The sequence below is a fragment of the Taudactylus pleione genome, unplaced genomic scaffold (assembly GCF_031769625.1).
Source record: "Taudactylus pleione unplaced genomic scaffold, aTauple2 ptg000211l, whole genome shotgun sequence".
Classification (NCBI taxonomy): Eukaryota; Metazoa; Chordata; class Amphibia; order Anura; family Myobatrachidae; genus Taudactylus; species Taudactylus pleione.
Genome location: NW_028284613.1, coordinates 6,878,320 through 6,897,056, shown reverse-complemented (window position 1 = coordinate 6,897,056; position 18,737 = coordinate 6,878,320). Strand labels below are relative to the sequence as shown.

General features: G+C 46.1%; 1 protein-coding gene across 4 annotated transcripts in view; it reads left to right on the top strand.

Moving 5' to 3' along the window:
• The window catches only part of CUNH8orf48 (chromosome unknown C8orf48 homolog), a 51,757-nt gene that overhangs the window by 24,981 nt on the left and 8,039 nt on the right, over nt 1-18,737 (top strand). The window lies entirely within an intron of this gene.

Genomic DNA, 18,737 nt, shown 5'->3' with positions numbered 1-18,737 from the left:
ATTGTGTAGCATGACAGCTGGAAGGTCATCGGCAGAGCAAGCGTAAATCTAATTTAGAGAGTAAAACTGATTGTGCTAACACATGGCTTACAGTAATAATTCAATGTGTTTTAGAGCAGATTATGTTTGAAGGTGAAAAAGGTTTAGTGTGATCTTAATGAATATAATATTTAGCAGAAGTCTGTTCTTCTTACAGTTTTGAAATAAAACCATGATTAGTGGGCCTGTGCTGCTATACATTATATTATCACTGTGATTTGCTGCATGTAGGTAAGGTTTGGGGAGCGCCTTCCACTGCTAGGGAGACAGGACTGACTTAGGAGAGGAGGAGAACTTGCCGGGGCTGGGCAGGAAGGGAGGTGATGGGAGAAGCAGGCAGAGTTGGACAGAGTGGTGGCCCTGGCTTCGCACTGGGAACAATTCATCTCGCTACAGCCCCCTGCATCTCACAACAACCTCCTGCTTCTTACTCCTGACCCCTGCGTCTGACAACAGTCTCCTGCTGCTCACTGCTGTCCCCTGTATTTCACCACAGCATCATATTTCACCACAGGCCCCTCCTTCTCTCTCCTGCTTCTTACCACAGCCCCCTGCATCACAGCACAGGAATCTGCATCTAACCACAAACCCCTGCTTCTCACGCCTGCCTCCTGCATCACACCAGTGTCACCACAACCCCAATTGCTTCTTCCCTGCAGCTGGCTGGGGTCCTGTCGCTGGGATGTGTTGGGAGAGGCAGGAGGATCATGGAGGAGAGATTTGTATTGCAGCTACCATAAGCATTAGCAGCAGCATGTCCTCTGGGTTTGGGCACCTGTGCATATTTCCGCAGCCTTCATGCGCATCCTTCCCAAGCTGCCAAACATGGCGATGAGCAACGTCCTCTTTGCACAATGTAGCCTGTATTTCCCGGGCTCCCTGTTAGCGTTATTCTCCAATATGGGCACCACGGCGAGGAAGCTCGACTTCCATGGGAGGTGCCTCCTGTTCACCAAGGGCACTTGGCTGAGCGGAAACATCACGCTGGAGAGGGAGCATTTAATGGTGGAATAGTGGCGGCTGGAGTCCGCCTGCAGGTTCAGTGTAGGGATGGACATTGGAATCTAATTGTTACCAACCATCAATGTTTTTTTTTACAATGGTAGTGTTTTTACCATTTGATGGTGGCGGTCCGATGTTTGCCACCATCGAATAAAAATCATTCGATGCTGTTCCAATGGTTGGTTGTTTTTTTTTAAATTTGTGATCATTATGCCTCCCCTGGTTCATTTCTGGCTACTGTATCTGCATTAGGAAATCTTCATGGGTTTGTTGGAGTCTCTCACTCTCTGTCTGCCTGAGACGTGACCTTGCTCAGTCCTGGACTCCCTAAGCTCTGTGACTTCCTTCACTAAAATCTTCACTGCTCGGATCCCTTTTGTCACAGATGAATGGTTCATACACCTAAATCAATGCTGTATAGAATAGTGAAAACCCCATCAAAATCCGTCCAGTGGTTTAAGAGATTAGCCTGAACAAACAGGCAGACCCCCCTAAACCGGGGACTATATTTTATATATATATATATATATGTGTGTGTGTGTGTATGTATATATCTATATATATATATATATATATATATATATATATATATAGATATATACATACACATATACACACACACACAGTCAGGGCCATAAATATTGGGACATTGACAGAATTTTCAGATTTTGGCCTCTATTCACCACCACAATGGCTTTGAAATGAAACAAACAATATGTAATTTAACTGCAGACTTTCAGATTTAATTTGAGGGTAATTACATCCAAATCAGGTGAACGGTGTAGGAATTACAATGGTTTCTATATGTGCCTCCCACTTTTTAAGGGGCCAAAAGTAATGGGACAAACTAAACAATCCTAAATCTAACATTCACTTTTTAATACTTTGTTGCAAATCCTTTGCAGGCAATTACAGCCTGAAGTCTGGAACGCATAGACATCACCAGACACTGGGTTTCATCCCTGGTGATGCTCTGCCAGGCCTCTACTGCAGTCTTCAGTTCCTGCTTGTTCTTGGGGCATTTTCCCTTCAGTTTTGTCTTCATCAAGTGAAATGCATGCTCAATCGTATTCAGGTCAGGGGATTGACTTGGCTATTGCATAACATTCCACTTTTTAGCCTTAAAAAACTCTTTGGTTGCTTTTGCAGTATGCTTCGGGTCATTGTCCATCTGCACTGTGAGCGTCCAATGAGTTCTGAAGCATTTGACTGAATATGAGCATATAATATTGCCCGAAACATTTCAGAATTCATTCTGCTGCTTTTGTCAGCAGTCACATCGTCAATAAATACAAGGGAACCAGTTCCATTGACAGCCATACATGCCCACGTCATGACACTACCACCACCATGCTTCACTGATGAGGTGGTATGTTTTGGATCATGAGCAGTTCCTTTCCTTCTCTTCTCTTCCCATCACTCTGGTACAAGTTGATCTTTGTCTCATCTGTCCATAGGATGTTGTTCCAGAACTGTAATGGCTTTTTTAGATGTTGTTTGGCATACTCTAATCTGGTCTTCCTGTTTTTGTGGCTCACCAATGGTTTACATCTTGTGGTGAACCCTCTATATTCACTCTTGTGAACTCTTCTCTTCATTGTTGACTTTGACACATATACATCTACCTCCTGGAGAGTGTTCTTGATTTGGCCAACTGTCGTGAAGGGGTTTTTCTTCACCAGAGAAATAATTATTTTTTCATCCACCACAGTTGTTTTCCATGGTCTTCTGGGTCTTTTGGTGTTACTGAGCTCTCCGGTGCGTTCTTTCTTTTTAAGAATGTTCCAAACAGTTGATTTGGCCACACCTAATGTTTTTGCTATCTCTCGGATGGGTTTGTTTTGATTTTTCAGCCTAATGATGGCTTGCTTCACTGATAGTGACAGCTCTTTGGATCTCATATTGAGAGTCGACAGCAACTGATTCCAAATGCAAATGTCACACCTAGAATCAACTCCAGACCTTTTACCTGCTTAATTGATAATGAAATAACGAGGAAATAGCCCACACCTGTCCATGAAATAGCTTTTGAGTTGACAGTCCCATTACTTTTGGCCCCTTAAAAAGTGGGAGGCACATATTGAAACTGTTGTAATTCCTACACCGTTCACCTGATTTGGATGTAATTACCCTCAAATTAAATCTGAAAGTCTGCAGTTAAAGCACATCTTGTTTGTTTCATTTCAAAACCATTGTGGTGGTGAATAGAGGCCAAAATCTGAAAATTCTGTCAATGTCCCAATATTAATGAACCTGACTGTATATATATATATATATAATATGTGTATATGTATAGAGTTACTTCCGTTGCATGAGATTGAATGGGTGATTCGAGCGATCACTATCGAGTTAGTGTTTACGTAGTCAGTTAGGTGGCCATACAGTTTCAGAAAGCATTTCAGATAAATACCTTATGGATGTTTCCCATCTTACCACTGTCTCTGTAGGTTTCTCCTAATCAAAGGAGTAACCGAAAACATCATTACTAAGTAACAGCTGCATTACAATTACTGAGAGTTGGACCTCCTCTCCCATCAGTCAGTGATTTCATTACCTGAGAGTTCCCCCACACCTACCTAGCATGTCAGAAACAAGATTGACTAAGCCAATTATTATATAGACTAGTAAAGGGACACCTCAGTTGCCTGCCTGCCTGCTGCACCACTGCCCCCTCCTCCACTGTACAGTCCCACTCCATCGTCCCTCCTTTTTCCACTATCCACCCCCATCCTAGGCTAAAGTCTGTACCATGTCACCAAACTATGGGAGTCATTGAGGTGCACGCAAACCTTAGCAAATTATCATCCTTACTAACATATTAAGAACGTTGTTTCTATCTGATTGTTCCAAGTTAGCGCAAAAACTACTGAACCGATTTTCATGAAAACTGCATAATTTTGTAGTGGAATCTCCTAGAAATAACCTGCATTTTGTTTAATCTGAGCAATAGACTGCATGAGTGTATTCCAATGAGCACACAATTCTGTGAATTAGCAGCTCCACCATTTTGTGAGTGACCGCAATCTCATTCTGTCAGAGTGCTGGATCTGCAGTTAACCACAGGGTGTGATGGCATACCATATCTGTATTGCGCAAGGAACACGTCCATTAAGGCGTCAGCCTTCTAGTGCATACACACGGTCAGATTTTTCTTCAGATCTGAACGATAACGATTTCAAAAATCGTTCATATCTGAAGGAAAATTTCAGTCATTTTAATGCAATCAAAAATCATTCGTAGTTCAAATCGTTGAAATTGTTTGCAAAATCGAACATCTGACCGTGTGTATGCTACATTAATGATCGTAATTTCACTGCTTTTTGCAGTTTGGCAGAAAATCAATAGGTTTTGTGATTTTTCAGATCATGTCTAAGCAGCCTTAATGGGACATGTGAAATCGTAAGGTTTCTTGTCTATGGAATTTCATAGCTTTTTTAAAATATATTAACTATCAGGGTTTGGATGAGCAAACCGGGCCATCTGCAGGGGAGAAGGGCAACAAAATGGTACACTAACGCAGGTGGAAGAGGGGACAGCACACAGGAGGTTGGTTTCGGAGGTGCAGAGTGCGAGACAGCTGTAGGCATGAGGGGTAGCGGCAGCAGCAGTGGTGCAGAGCAGTAGCAGCGGTGCAGTGCAAAGGGGGCATCAGTGGGCGACAGAGAGCTCACTGGTAGTGCATATGCACCTGAGAAAATCAAATCAATAAGTCACAGATGGACGAATGCAGCAGTGAGATCTACGCATCTGTTAATAATTGAATGTGTAAAAAAAAAAAGCGTAGCCCTGCCCCTCAGGAAACAACCAGCACCGGGCTTTGGAGCCCCAGTACTGGTTGTGCTAAATACAGGGGACAAATGATGTAGGGGTCCCCCGTATTAAGCACAACCAGCACCAGGCTTTTCAGAATCTGCCCTGGTTGCCAAAATACGGGGGACAAATGACATAGGGTTCCCCCGTATTTAGCGCAACCAGCACAGGGCTCTGAGCCGGTTCTGGAAATACAGGGGGAAAAATGCATAGGGCCCCGCTGTATTTCTCAGAACCGTCACCGGACACATTCTAGCGAGGGGGTGATGCCACAGCCAGGGCAGCCCTTTCATCGGGCCCCCCAGCCGCAACATCACCTCTGGCCGCTATTCAGCCCAGGCCGGGGATCCCTGGGAAGTTAGGGACCCCCCCAATAAAGGGGTCCCCCTTCTCAGGGCACCCCAGGTCCAGGCTGATAGCCCGGGGCTATCCCAGCACCCCAGGGCAGTTGGTGCTGGGTTGATTTGTGTTGTGTGGTGCATATGAATATATAAATATAGTCTTTTGCAGTAGTACTACAGGTCCCAGCAGGCATCCCCCTGCATACTGGCACTTGGAGAACCACAAGTACCAGCAGGCGGGGCACTAAGGGCCTGCTGGTACCTATAGTACCCCCTGCAAAAGAAATATTAAAATAAAACAGACACACTGTTGTTTTAAATATTTTATTTAGCGGGACCTTCACCTGGGGGGCAGCAGCCTTAAGGTCTCTGCCGCTGCCCCAGGACTTCTACGGCATCTTCACCTGGAGGGCCACGGCCTTTAAGCTCTTTTTCCTGGCTGTCGCCCATCCAAGGCTTCCGCGGCATCTTCTATATTCTGTCTTCGACAGCTCTTCTCTGCTGCTTCCCCGCTGCTGACTGAGTGCACGACAACTCGCGCTGGCAGTATTCAATCCAGACGAGGGGGCGGGGCGATGACGTTGCAAGCTGTGATTGGCTCGCGGCGGCCATCTTTGAATTTCAAAAATGGCGCTGAGGTGCCATTTTTGAATAGAGCACGCTCGGTTCTCACCATTGAATTCAGTGGTGAGAACCGCTCATTGGCTGAGAGGCGGAAGGCTTTATGGACTGAAATCCCGCAGCGGAGCTGTCATTCGGGTAGTAGTGTCCTTAGAGGAAACTACTAATGTCCGTGGGCTCGGGTAATTCGTGGGTTTTTTTTTTTGCCAAGACCCAGGATATGCCTACTTTGGAACGAAGAGGACAGATCTACGCATAGAAGGAGGTGAGTATGAAATTTTTATTACAGGCCTAGGCTGATAGCCCGGGGCTATCCCCAGCACCCCTGGGCAGTGGGTGCCAGGTTGATTGTGTGATGTGGCCCAATGCCACCTGTAGTCCACCTGTAAAAAACAATATTAAAACAACACAACACACTTTAATATTGTAATATTTTATTTTACAGGTTTTCACCTGGGGGACGGCGGCCTTTAAGCTCTTTTACGTGGCCACCTCTACCCCAGGGCTTAGGCCTCTTCGCCTGGCAGGCGCCAACCCACCAGGACTTCGGTGACTTCGCCTGGCGGGTACCAACCCGCCAGAACTTCGGGGGTTTTTGCCTGGCAGATGCTAACCCGCCAGGGCTTCGGCGTATTCGCCTGGCGAGCACCAACCTGCCAGGGCTTCGGCGTCTTCGTCTAGTGGGCGGCAGCCTGTGTTAGTTCTTTTCTTGGCTGCCTCCCACGAGGACTTCTGATGTCTTCGCCTGGTGGACGCCAACCCGCTAGGGCTTTGGCGTCTTCGCCTGGCGGGCGCCAACCCGCCATGGCTTCGGCGTCCTCACCTAGTGGGCAGCAGCCTGTGTTAGCTATTTTTCGTGGCTGCCTCCCACTAGGACTTCGGGCGTTTTCGCCTGGCAGATGCCAACCCGCCAGGGCTTCGGCGTATTCGCTTTGCAGGCACCAACCTGCCAGGGCTTTGGTGTCTTCACCTAATGGGCGGCAGCCTGTGTCAGCTCTTTTTCATGGCTGCCGCCCACTAGGACTTATGGTGTCTTCACTAGGCGGGCGCCTGTTCGGGGGTCGGTGGCGGGCCTGAATCCGAGAGGCCTCCAGAGCAGGGGTGGTTTAATAGAGGGCCTATGTGCAGACTACTCCATGTGGTCCCCCCTCCTCTCTGTGGGGCAGTTGTTGCAGTAGACTCTGGTATTGTGCATAACCTTAACCCTACCCCTAGTAAAATGGTCAATATGGACTATGGTCAACAGGGTCAAATGGTCAAAAGTTTAACACACAAGGGGGCGTGGCTTGGCAGCATGGAGTAGCAGCTTTTTTCTGTAGCTCCTGTGGTAACTCTGTGACATATCCTGTTCCTCTGGTGGTCTAGGGTCGGCATCCTCCCTGCAGTTGTGGGACCCTCTCCACTTACCTCCGGTGCTCCATACAGTTTTCTCCGGGGCTCCGTGGAACCTGTTTCAGCTGTGATGTGCGGTGGGGCCTAAGGCAGTGGCATTCCCGCTCCGCTATAAGCTGGTGATCGTTGGATCCTGTTATACTGTCCCAGCTAAGTACATCTGTTTGGCTGCATTTCTGAGGTGTGACTCACTGAGTTCATATTAGCTACAGGGCTTGACAAATTCTTCTAAAATCTAGGGGCCAGGATGAAAGTGTAGGAGCCAGACCACCGTTCACCCAAAAAAATTACGCGAGTGAGTGAGGAGCACAGCTCTGTGTGTTATGCAACTGTTATACACATTATACTAGTCCACAAAATGGACGCAGTTGAATGGATATAGTAAAATGAAGCCCCCTCACTGATTTGCACAGCTCCCCTGCTTCACCCCCCTACAGTAATAACAGACCACATTTGCACATAAAACAATGGTGCCAGAAAGTACTACAACACCCCCCCTCCCTCCCCAGGGCCACATTCCTACCCCCCCTGGGCAAATAACCCCCACAGCCGCACTAATAAGATGGTACCCCAGGCAAACCACCCCTCCGCAGCCAGAATTCTAAGCAGCTAACCCCCCCTCTCCCCCGGGCAACCATCCCCAATGGCCACACAACTAGGGGGGTACCCGCTGGCAAACCACCCCTCCAGAGTCACCACAGGCCGGGATGTAGAGGAGGAGTCACCACAGGCCAGGATGTAGAGGAGGAGTCACCGCAGGCCGGGACGGAGAGTAGTCGCCGCAGGCCGGGACGGGGAGGAGTCACTGCAGGCCAGGATGTAGAGGATTAGTCGCCGCCGTCCGGGACGTAGAGGATTAGTCGCCGCCGTCCGGGATGTAGAGGAGGAGTCGCCGCCGTCCGGGAAGTAGAGGAGGAGTCGCCGCCGTCCGGGAGGTAGAGGAGGAGTCGCCGCCGCCGTCCGGGACGTAGAAGAGGAGTCGCCGCTGCCGTCCGGGACGTAGAGGAGGAGTCGCCACCGCCGTCCGGGACGTAGAGGAGGAGTCGCCACCGCCATCCGGGACGTAGAGGAGGAGTCGCCGCCGCCGTCCGGGACGTAGAGGAGGAGGAGTCGCCGCCGCCGTCCGGGACGTAGAGGAGGAGTCGTCGCCGCCGCCGTCCGGGACGTAGAGGAGTCGTCGCCGCCGCCGTCCGGGACGTAGAGGAGTCGTCGCCGCCGCCGTCCGGGACGTAGAGGAGTCGTCGCCGCCGCCGTCCGGGACGTAGAGGAGTCGTCGCCGCCGCCGTCCGGGACGTAGAGGAGTCGTCGCCGCCGCCGTCCGGGACGTAGAGGAGTCGTCGCCGCCGCCGTCCGGGACGTAGAGGAGTCGTCGCCGCCGCCGTCCGGGACGTAGAGGAGTCGCCGCCGTCCGGGACGTAGAGGAGTCGCCGCCGCCGCCCGGGACGTAGAGGAGTCGTCGCCGCCGCCGTCCGGGACGGAGAGGAGTAGTCGCCGTCCGGGACGGAGAGGAGGAGTCGCCGCCGCTGTCCGGGACGGAGAGGAAGAGTCGCCGCCGCCGCCAGGGACGGAGAGGAGGAGGAGTCGCCGCCGGCCAGGACGGAGAGGCACAACAGTCTCCGCAAGCCGTAACGTAGAGGAGGAGTCACCTCAAGCCGTGACGTAGCGGAGGAGTCACCTCAAGCCGTGACGTAGAGGAGGAGTCACCTCAAGCCGTGACGTAGAGGAGGAGTCACCTCAAGCCGTGACGTAGAGGAGGAGTCACCTCAAGCCGTGACGTAGAGGAGGAGTCACCGAAGGCTGGGACGGAGAGGCACAGCAGTCACTGCAGTCGACTCTCAGCACATGCACTCCTGTGCATGAAATGACTGCCGCAATGCTACAGACACAAATCTCCGCTGGGGCGGATGATTCCGCACTCCCTGCAAAATCTGGTAGCCAGGCAGCAAAATCTGGTCGCCATGGCAACCTTGCCCCCGGGATTTGTTACAAAGCGATTATATTCTTTTTATAATTACTTTACAGTGCTTCCTCTACTTTATATTGTCTGTAAAAAATGGGGAAAACTACTAATGCCTCTGGGGCTGCTGCCAGATTAGAGAAGTTTGCTAGATACTCTCAAGCTCCTTAATCATCTATTCAAGGTGCATCTGACACCCCCTCCCCTTAGCCACTCAGGGTGCTGCTGATTGTAATAGTACACCGCATTCTACACAGCAGATTCTACAAGACACCTCTGAGTAACGAGTCACTGATATAATTGGCCAGGTGCAAATTGATGTCCGCTTTGTTGGGCTTCCTGAGAGGGCTGAGGGCTCAACTCCTGAAAAGTTTCTTAAAGACTGGCTGGTCCAACTGTTCTCCCGAGATGCTTTCAGTCCCCAGTTCGCTGTGGTGCGTGCCAATTAACTCCCTTCCAGACCTCCTCCGCCTGGCGCTCCCGCCAGTACCTTCATTGCCCGTCTGCTCCATTTCAAATATCTGGACACTATCCCCCGTTTGGCTCGCTCCAAGGGCCCATTACAGTTTGAGAATCATTCTGTCTCTGTTTTTCCAGACTTCGCACTGGAAGTGCAAAAGAGTCTGTCACAGTTCCGACAAATCAAGTGCAGGCTTCGTGACCGCAATATTCAATATCCAATAACCTATGTTATTCCCTGCACTTTTAAGGGTGGTGCATAGCGACTCTGCCCATTTCTTTGCCAATCCCAAGATGCGGAGGACTGGTTGGAGAGACAACTCTGGTTCTATTTCACTAAGTGCCTGAGCCGCACACTACTAGTAATATTCATATCTATATGTACGAGCGCATACTCTCTGATGTTTTGTTTCCCATTATATATCTTTCATATTTGATATATATTTTATGATCTATATTTTTTTTTTCTATTGTGCTCTGTTCTGTGTATATATTGTCTGTTATACCAGGGGACCATTTCCAGTTTTGTTTTAAGGGAGTATTCTGCTGGAAATGGCTATAGGGTTATTTTCCTACACCCTCACAAATTTGTGCCTTCTTTAGGGTTTAGCTAGTGATCATTTGGTTATGGATTTCTCCCGACATGTTGCCTGTGGTATCTGAGGTAGCTTATTTGTCTAGGGGTATTTCTGACCATTGCACTTTGTGCATGTCTGAAGACAGGGGGGGGTCTGTTTTTGGAAATTACACCTATTTTGGCTTTCTATGATGGGAGCTGGCTCTGAACTAGTTGCGGCGTGGGAGGGATTTTGATTGAATAATGCCTCGTGTCTAAATCCTACCTTTAAGGCCTATGTGAGGGGCTCCTTTATCAAAAGGGTATCTGAAATCAAGGTGTATAATAGACGGGAGTAGGCCCGCCTTGAGACCTCATGTCAACAGTTAGAGGCTCGATACATTCTCTCTCAGTCTTCTATTGATCATGATTTGTGGTTGAATGCTCATGGGGAGTGGTCGAGCTATCACTTTGAGAAATCCAAGCGTAGACTCTTTTTTTTTTTTTTTCCCAGACAGAACAGTACTTTCAAGCTGAAGTTAGGGGTAGCTATTTGGCGAGGGAAAATTCTCGTACTAATATTATTCAGAGTATTCTCAATTCTCAGGGTCAATTATGTTACTCCGGGGCTGGCATTGCAGGGGTATTTTGTGAATATTACTCTTCTTTATATGCCTCCAGAGTCTCGTATGCAGCTATACAGCTTCAGGATTATTTAATCCAGGTTGCCCTGCAGAGGCTCTCCCAAGACGCTATTGACTGCCTTGACGCTCCATTTACATTAGAGGAAATTGTGGTGGCAGTTTTCCTCTCTTCCTGTTTCCAAGGCTCCTGGCTGTGATGTGATCCCAGTGGAGGTATATAACCAGTGGAGGTATATAAAAAATTCAAAGATTTTTTTTATTCCGTATTTATTGGAATTGTTTAACTCTTTGTTTGAATGGGGTGCCCTTTCCCCCTCTGTCTGAGATAATCATTGTGGTTTTGGCTAAACCTGGGAGGGATCCTACCCTCCCCGAGTCTTACCGACCTATTTCACTTCTAACAACGAATGTCAAAATTTTAGGCAAGATACTTGCTACACGTTTAAACCTAGTAATTACATCACTTATTCACCCTGACCAGACGGCTTTCATGCTGGGGAAGTCTACGGTCCAGAATCTTTGTAGATTGTTTTGTCATCTTCAGAGAAATTATGTGCTCGAGCAGGGAGCAGTGGTGGTGTCCTTGGACGCTGCCAAGGCCTTCGACTTGGTGGAATGGGGCTACATGTGGGCTGGGCTCCGTAAATTTGCCTTTGGGCCAGGTTTTATTCACTGGATTTAGCTCCTGTATTCTTCCACGGCAGCTTGAGTATCTGTCAATGGGTATACATTGGCGCTCTCTTCTCTGGCGAGGGGGACTCATCAGGGTTGTCTATTATCCCCTGCCCTTTTTGCTATGGCCATTGAACCGCTGGCTTGTATGCTACGTGCTGATCCAGATGTCCATGGTATTAAGTGGGTGAAGATGTTGTGGCTCTATACGATGATGACATGCTTTTGTTTTTGGAGGATTCGGGGAGTTCTTTGGTGTCGGTGCTGTCTATTGTTAATATGTTTGGTACTTATTCAGGATTACATATTAATTGGGATAAGTCTAATATTTTCCCTATCTCAGGTCATATTCCTGATGAGGAGCAGTTATCTTGTCCTTTACAATGGACTGTAAGATTTAAAAATATTTATGTATTTGGATCAAGCTTCAAGCTCTGTATCACAAAATGTTGATCCTGTAACAGCCAGTTTCAAGACAAAGGTACATGTCTGAAAAAAATTGCTCTTGTCAGTTCTATGACGCTTTAATTTATTCAAGATGTCTGTTCAGCCCAAATATTTGTATATTTTACAGCATTCTCCAGTCTATGTCCTTAAAAAAAACTTTTTCTGTGATTGATAGCGTACTTTCATCCTTTATTTGGGGGGAGTGGCCCGGCTAGAATATCTATTAAAACTCTCTATAAAGCTAAAGCTTCTGGTGGGTTGGGCCTTTCTAATCTCAGGTTCTACTATCTGTCTAGTTGGGTAACTGGCTCTGCTGGGTTAACATTGTCAGGGTTTTTGGCCGAGCGGGTAGGTTCCTCCCTTACTCCGTTGTTTACTTTCTGGTGTGTCTATTTCTGGTCTGCCCCCTCTGCTTCGTCAGGCTCTGCTGGTTTGGTGATATGCCCATACTCTCTTTGAATGGTCAGATTTAGATGCAGATTCGCCTCCTTTATGGTTTAACAACTCGTACCCTGAGTTACTTAAATTATCAACTGACAATATATGGTTTTTAAATGGTGTCACGACTCTGGGCCAATTGCACGATGCAGGAACTTTCAAGTCTTTCCAACAACTACAAATTGAATTTGGTTTCCTAATACAGCCTTTTTTAGATACTTGCAATTAAGGCACGGCATACTAACGCAGTTTGCATGTACTACTCCTGTACTCTCAGCGTTTCCTGTTAAGTCTCTAGTAGCTACTTTGGGTTTGAGGTGTAGAGTATCTTTCATATATGCCTCTCTTAATGATAAACTGTATCCAGAGTTGCTCACTCCTCTTAAGTTGAAATGGGAAACAGATATAGGGCCGTATTCAAGTAGACGCAAAAAGTTGGAAAGGTTTCGCCTGTCCGATTTTCTGCCTGCATCGCCAGTTTCAGAGGCAAAAACTTTTCGTGCGCGTCCCCGCTTTTCGCCCTAACCAATTCAAAAACAGGCGAAAGCTGAAAGCGGCAAATGTAGAACAGGTGGAAAGTACTGTCAGAAGTGGGGAAATCAGTCTGTACCCCCAAAAAAGATGCTCTAACATAGGGAGTCAATGTAGATGTGTACTAATAGCCCTAATAAAAGTGTTTATGGTACTTAAGTAGTTTAAATTGCTACTTTATAATCGTCTTTGTAAAAGTGGTGAAGAATGGCATAAAGCAGTATTTTTTTGTGAAAATAAGTAGTCCAGTAAAATTTTGGGGTACTTGAAAATGGGGGCTAGCATATTTTTAAGTTGCTAAAGTGAAGTTTTAAATTACGTTAAAAATTCACCTTCCGCAAGCACCTGCAATCAAAAAAACACCTGCCCCATACTTGGGGACCCCCCTGAAGTCTATTTCGCTAGTTTTTAAGTATGTCCCCCAACTTTGCACTTTTGAGCCTCCAAAATAAAAGTACTTTTTTAGGGTGTTATGAGGTAATTTCAATTTTTTTGCAGATTTTTCCTTTGGGGGGCTGTCCCAAGGGTTATTGGGTGGTTTCCCCACGTTTACACCCCAAAATAAAGATTTTGCACTTCTTTTCACCTGCTATTCATAGGAGAATCTTTTTCACCTTTTACATTGCATTGAGTTTCCGCTAAGGCGAAAACGTCCTGGAATTGAATATGGAGATACTTTGAAAGTCCAAATCTAAATGAATACGACCTATAGGGTCAATATCTGATGACTATTGGTTGCAAATTTTAGGCTCAATCAGGTTCACCACACCTTGCATCAGATATCAGCAGGTTCATTTTTATGTTTTGCCTAGGGTGTACCGTACACCTGTTTCTTTATATCGTGCTGGTCTCAGGGAGGACCCTCACCGCCCTAGGTGTCATGGGGAAAATGCTGGTTTTTGGCATCTGTTGTGGGAATGCCCACTTGTCTATTCTTTCTGGGAGCACGTCTGGAAGGATATACTACTTACGGCTCCTTCCTCGTCCTGTCTTAGTCCGGCATTTATGTTTATTTGGCCTAGATCTGGAATAAACTCATTCACTAATTTTATATTGTTATATTATTTGCCTCTCTACATTGGCCAAAGTGATTGTGGCATGATCTTGGTTCTCAGGTGACTCCCCTGACCCGCTCAAATGGAGAATTCTGGTGAATGATGTGGTCAAACATGAAAAGCATATGTTTAAGTCTCGTAAGACCATGTAAAAATTTCATGATAGATGGTGTCACTCTAGGTCGGAGAGGACTTTTTTAACTGCCGCGACTCTATAGTCCTATCAATCTTGCGGATATGATGTACTCAAATAGATCTACGTTGACAATACTGTTGTTTCTCACTTAGCTATACAATATTTTGATGCAGTGTACTAATTATCCATTATTGCTGCTTATGTTAATCTGGTTTATATACTGATTTTTTCAAAATATGTTTTCCGTGCTGTAAACTTTGTTTGATGAGCAGATTTGTTATAATATGTTTGTTGACGATGCGGTGGAGCATGAACAAACTGCACTGATGCTTATTCCTTTTTTTTATGTACTGAGATTGTTTGTTTTTTCATTTATGTAATTGATGACTTTTGTAAGTTGCTTTTTTTATTTCAAAAAGAGAAAAAAATTCAATAAAGAATACATGATTTAAAAAAATAAGTTAACACACAAATGTTATTTCTAACCCTAATACTCCCCCTATCTCTAAGCCTCCCTCTAGTGCCTAACCCTTCCCTTAGCACCAAACTCTAACCGTTGCCTTCCGCAGCCTAACCCTCTGTCAAGTGCCTAACCTTAACCGTCATCCTCTCCATAAATATCATGAAAATCACGAAAAACCAAGCGTTGTCCTTTTCTGTGTCAATCTTTTGACCATGTCGAACATTTGACATGGTCGACCATGTCGACATTTTGACACTGTCAACCATTTGCATGTTGACCATCTGGTGTCAATCTTTTGACTGTCTATCTAGACACTGTAGATATTACATCCCTCTACCCTATGGAGAATGCATTGGAGTATGCTTGATTTCATGGACCTGTCAGCAATGGCCGGACACAATAGCAAAACATTGTTTTGCTATTGTGTCCGTCTAGCACATATGCAGTGAGAGGCAAGCTCCCCTCTCCGCTCAGCTCTCACTGGCTACCTGATGCCCAGACACGGCCTCTCTTCTCCCAGCGTGGTATGGATGCACATGCCTTGCTATAGCACCAAACTGTTGCTTCCTGTCTAATGGATAACATATATATGTATTACATTTTAAAGAACTTTGGAGGACATATAATAACAATTCATCTGATGACAGCTTTCATTGATATAGTAATGCAAGTAAACTGATTAAATACTTGATTGGCTGTGGGCTACATCACAATTTGTTATTTGCAATCTATATTAAATTGGGCCTGTCACCTGCCTGCAGACAGAGTAGGACATTTTATGCTCTGAACCTGTATTCAGCCTGTTAATGCACTAGGAATCCGTTAAAGTCGGCTGAGTACTATAACTGTACAGTGGTAAAATTGCAACATATACCTGAGATGGACCTAAAGGATTGAGGGGTGCATTTAGTAAACTAAAAAAAATCCCTTTTCTCCAGCATTTTAGCTGGAGAAAGCCTAATATTTCACATCTCCATATTTAGCATACAGAAAAGCGTGGCGAGATCACTGATTTCTCCGCCTTTTCTCTTCTCCCTCTGCACTTCTGCAGCCGCCATCTGTTTCAATGGATGGCATTATGTACATATTTAGTAGAGATGAGCGGTTTATTTCTATTCTTTTCTTTGCGCCAAAATTAGCGCAACTTCGGATTTATCTTATTGGCTATCTAAAACACTTGACACCTGGAAACCAATAAGATTCGGTTTTCAGATCCGAATGTAACCGAGCCAAAACCGAACCGCTTATCTCTAATATTTAGTGGGCAGAATAGGATGCGATATTGTTAATGCGATGTATAGCGATAACTAAACACCAACGATCACATGTTTTACTGAATAGTCCCCTTAACATGAATTCAGCCATTTTCTATAAGTTGCTTCAGTGACGCCAAATAGCTCCTCCCAACGTACAAGGCCCCAGGGTGAGTCGGCCGTGCCGAGCGTCTTTTTAGCTTAAAATGTGCCTCTTATTTGCATAATTACACATAGTAGTGACAAATCTACATTGCTAGAATACTGAATCTGTGTAAAAAGGGCTCCGATACAGCGCCCGCGGCTTTTCCCTCACACCAAGTTCCCTTGTGCTTCGTCTGCGACTTTGTTTCTATGTAGATACCCATTCTTTGTGGGCATATGGGGCAGCCTCTTACTTCCCAAACATAGGGCCTTATTCAGTTTCAGACGGAATAGCTAAGCTGCTCGCAAGCAGCTTAGCTATTCCTTCTGTGCTGATATTGTAATGCGGCAGGAGGCATCACGCCCCCTGCTCCATTACGTATCCGAGCTGCGTTGTCCAACGCAGCACAGAATACCTTGCAGGACATCGGCCGGCTAAGGTGACACATGGGGTTACGCAGCTGGCCGCCGCAATCGAGATCAAGAAGCCAGGAAATCTCCATCAGCTGACGGAGATCCTGACTTTTTCCCTCCCCCGCAACGGTGGAGACACGCCTCTGTGTCGGGAAACGAAGGGCATCGCCGCCCCCTCCCCGCCCACAAACGCCAACAGACTGTCAATCACTTTCAGTCTGCGAGTCTGCATCTGTGCAGAGACCCGAACATCGGGAGTCTGCATTCAGCAGTGCACACTGAATCAGGCCCATAGTAGGAAACATAATATATTTTTTTAAATCCAATGTCCAGTGCAATGTTATCTTGCATTTAATTAATAGCCGCAGCAGTCTAAATGTTTTTACATTTATGGGTGTGCCTTGCATTCAACCAGACGCATCCTGTGGCCGTCATTATCGTCAGTTTGCAACTTGCACGAGAGTACCCGCAAGTCAGGTCCCTCCAAACAGGTGACTTTTTCGCCTGCCATTTTGGGTGTAATTTGTGTCAGCATGCCCAAAGTGTTATTTGGCTGCATCTACACACCCCCTTCAACCACCGACCCAGTCTTTGTCATAAAGAGTCGTAAGTCCAACTTGCTTGGCAAAAAGAAAAGCAAGTCGTGGCCAAAAACAGGCCACAACTTGTGTTTATATCTATCACTGAATGAAGTCCCTAGTGCAGACCCGGGTTTTCTTGAGTATTTAGTAAGTTTCGTACCTCAGATCTCTCTCTCTCCTCTCTCTCCACAACATGCAGGTAGGTGGCACTCTCCAGACTTTTTAAACAGGATCAAGCAACTCCAGATATCATCAACATTTTGAGTTTATTAAAAACCTGTCATCCTGATGATATCTGGAGTTGCTTGATCCTGTTAAAAAAAAAAAAAAAAGTCCAGAGAGTGCCACCTACCTGCATGTTGTATATCTCCTTCTGTGTGCACCATGGCTATTGGAATGTCTGTATTGGGAGAGCCTGCATTGCCGCACTAGGAAACTAATATTTATTATTATTTATTTATTAACAGTTTCTTATATAGCGCAGCAAATTCCGTTGCGCTTTACAATTTGAATCAACATTAACACTACACTGGGTTGTAAAAGACATACATACATACATACATACATACATACATACATACATACATGACGTACATAAGGGTAAGAGGGCCCTGCTCGCAAGCTTACAACCTATAGGGAAATAGGTGTTGATACACACGGATAGGTGTTACATATTGCAAATTGGTCCAGCCCAATTGCAGATGTTCTTGGTGGGCTGTATAATCCAATCACACTGGAAAGTTGGCCTAGGGTTAGGAGGATGTTAAATTGAAGAAAGAGAAGATGTGATAGGTGTTTACTATAAGAAGAGAGTTAGATATTGAGCTATAAAAGGGTAGGTGGGCGGCCCTGGAATCTGATAAGCTTGTCTGAAGAGGTGAGTTTTCAGAGAATGGTTGAATGTTTGGAAACTAGTGGAAAGTCTTATTGTGCGTGGGAGGGCATTCCACAGGGTGGGTGCAGCCCGAAAAAGTCCTGTAACCGTGCATGGGAACAAGTAATGTGCGGGGATGAGAGACGCAGATCTTGTGCAGAGCGGAGATGTTGGGTTGGAAGATATTTTGAGATAGGTGAAGAGATGTATGTTGGTGTGGTTTGGTTAATAGCTTTATGTGTGAGTGTAAGTATTTTAAATTGAATACGGTAGAAGACCGGCAGCCAATGGAGGGACTGACAGAGTGGATCAGCAGACATTGAACGTTTGGTGAGAAAGATCAACCTCGCAGCTGCATTCAAAATGGATTGCAGTGGGAAGAGCCTGTTTTTGGGAAGACCAATAAGGAGACTATTGCAATAGTCAATGTGGGAAATTATGAGTGTGTGTATTAGAGTTTTTGCAGTGTCTTGCGTAAGATATGGTTGAATTTTGGCTATGTTTTTTAGAAGTATGTAACAGGATTTAGAGACAGATTGAATGTGGGGAACAAAAGACAGTTCAGAGTCAAGGATGACACCTAGGCAGCGAGCTTGTGGGGTGGGGTTGATTGTCGAGTTGTCAACTGTAATAGAGATATCAGGTTGGTAACTGCTATTGGCCGGTGGAAATATAATTAATTCTGTTTTGGATATATTAAGTTTGAGGTAGCGAGATGACATCCAAGATGAAATGGCAGAGAGCCATTCAGTGACACGGACCAGCATAGATGGCGACAAATCTGGGGAGGATAGGTAAATTTGAGTATCGTCCGCGTACAGATGATACTGAAAACCAAAAGACCTGATTAGTTTGCCAAGAGAGGTGGTATATATTGAGAAAAGCAGAGGACCTAATGCTGCACCTTG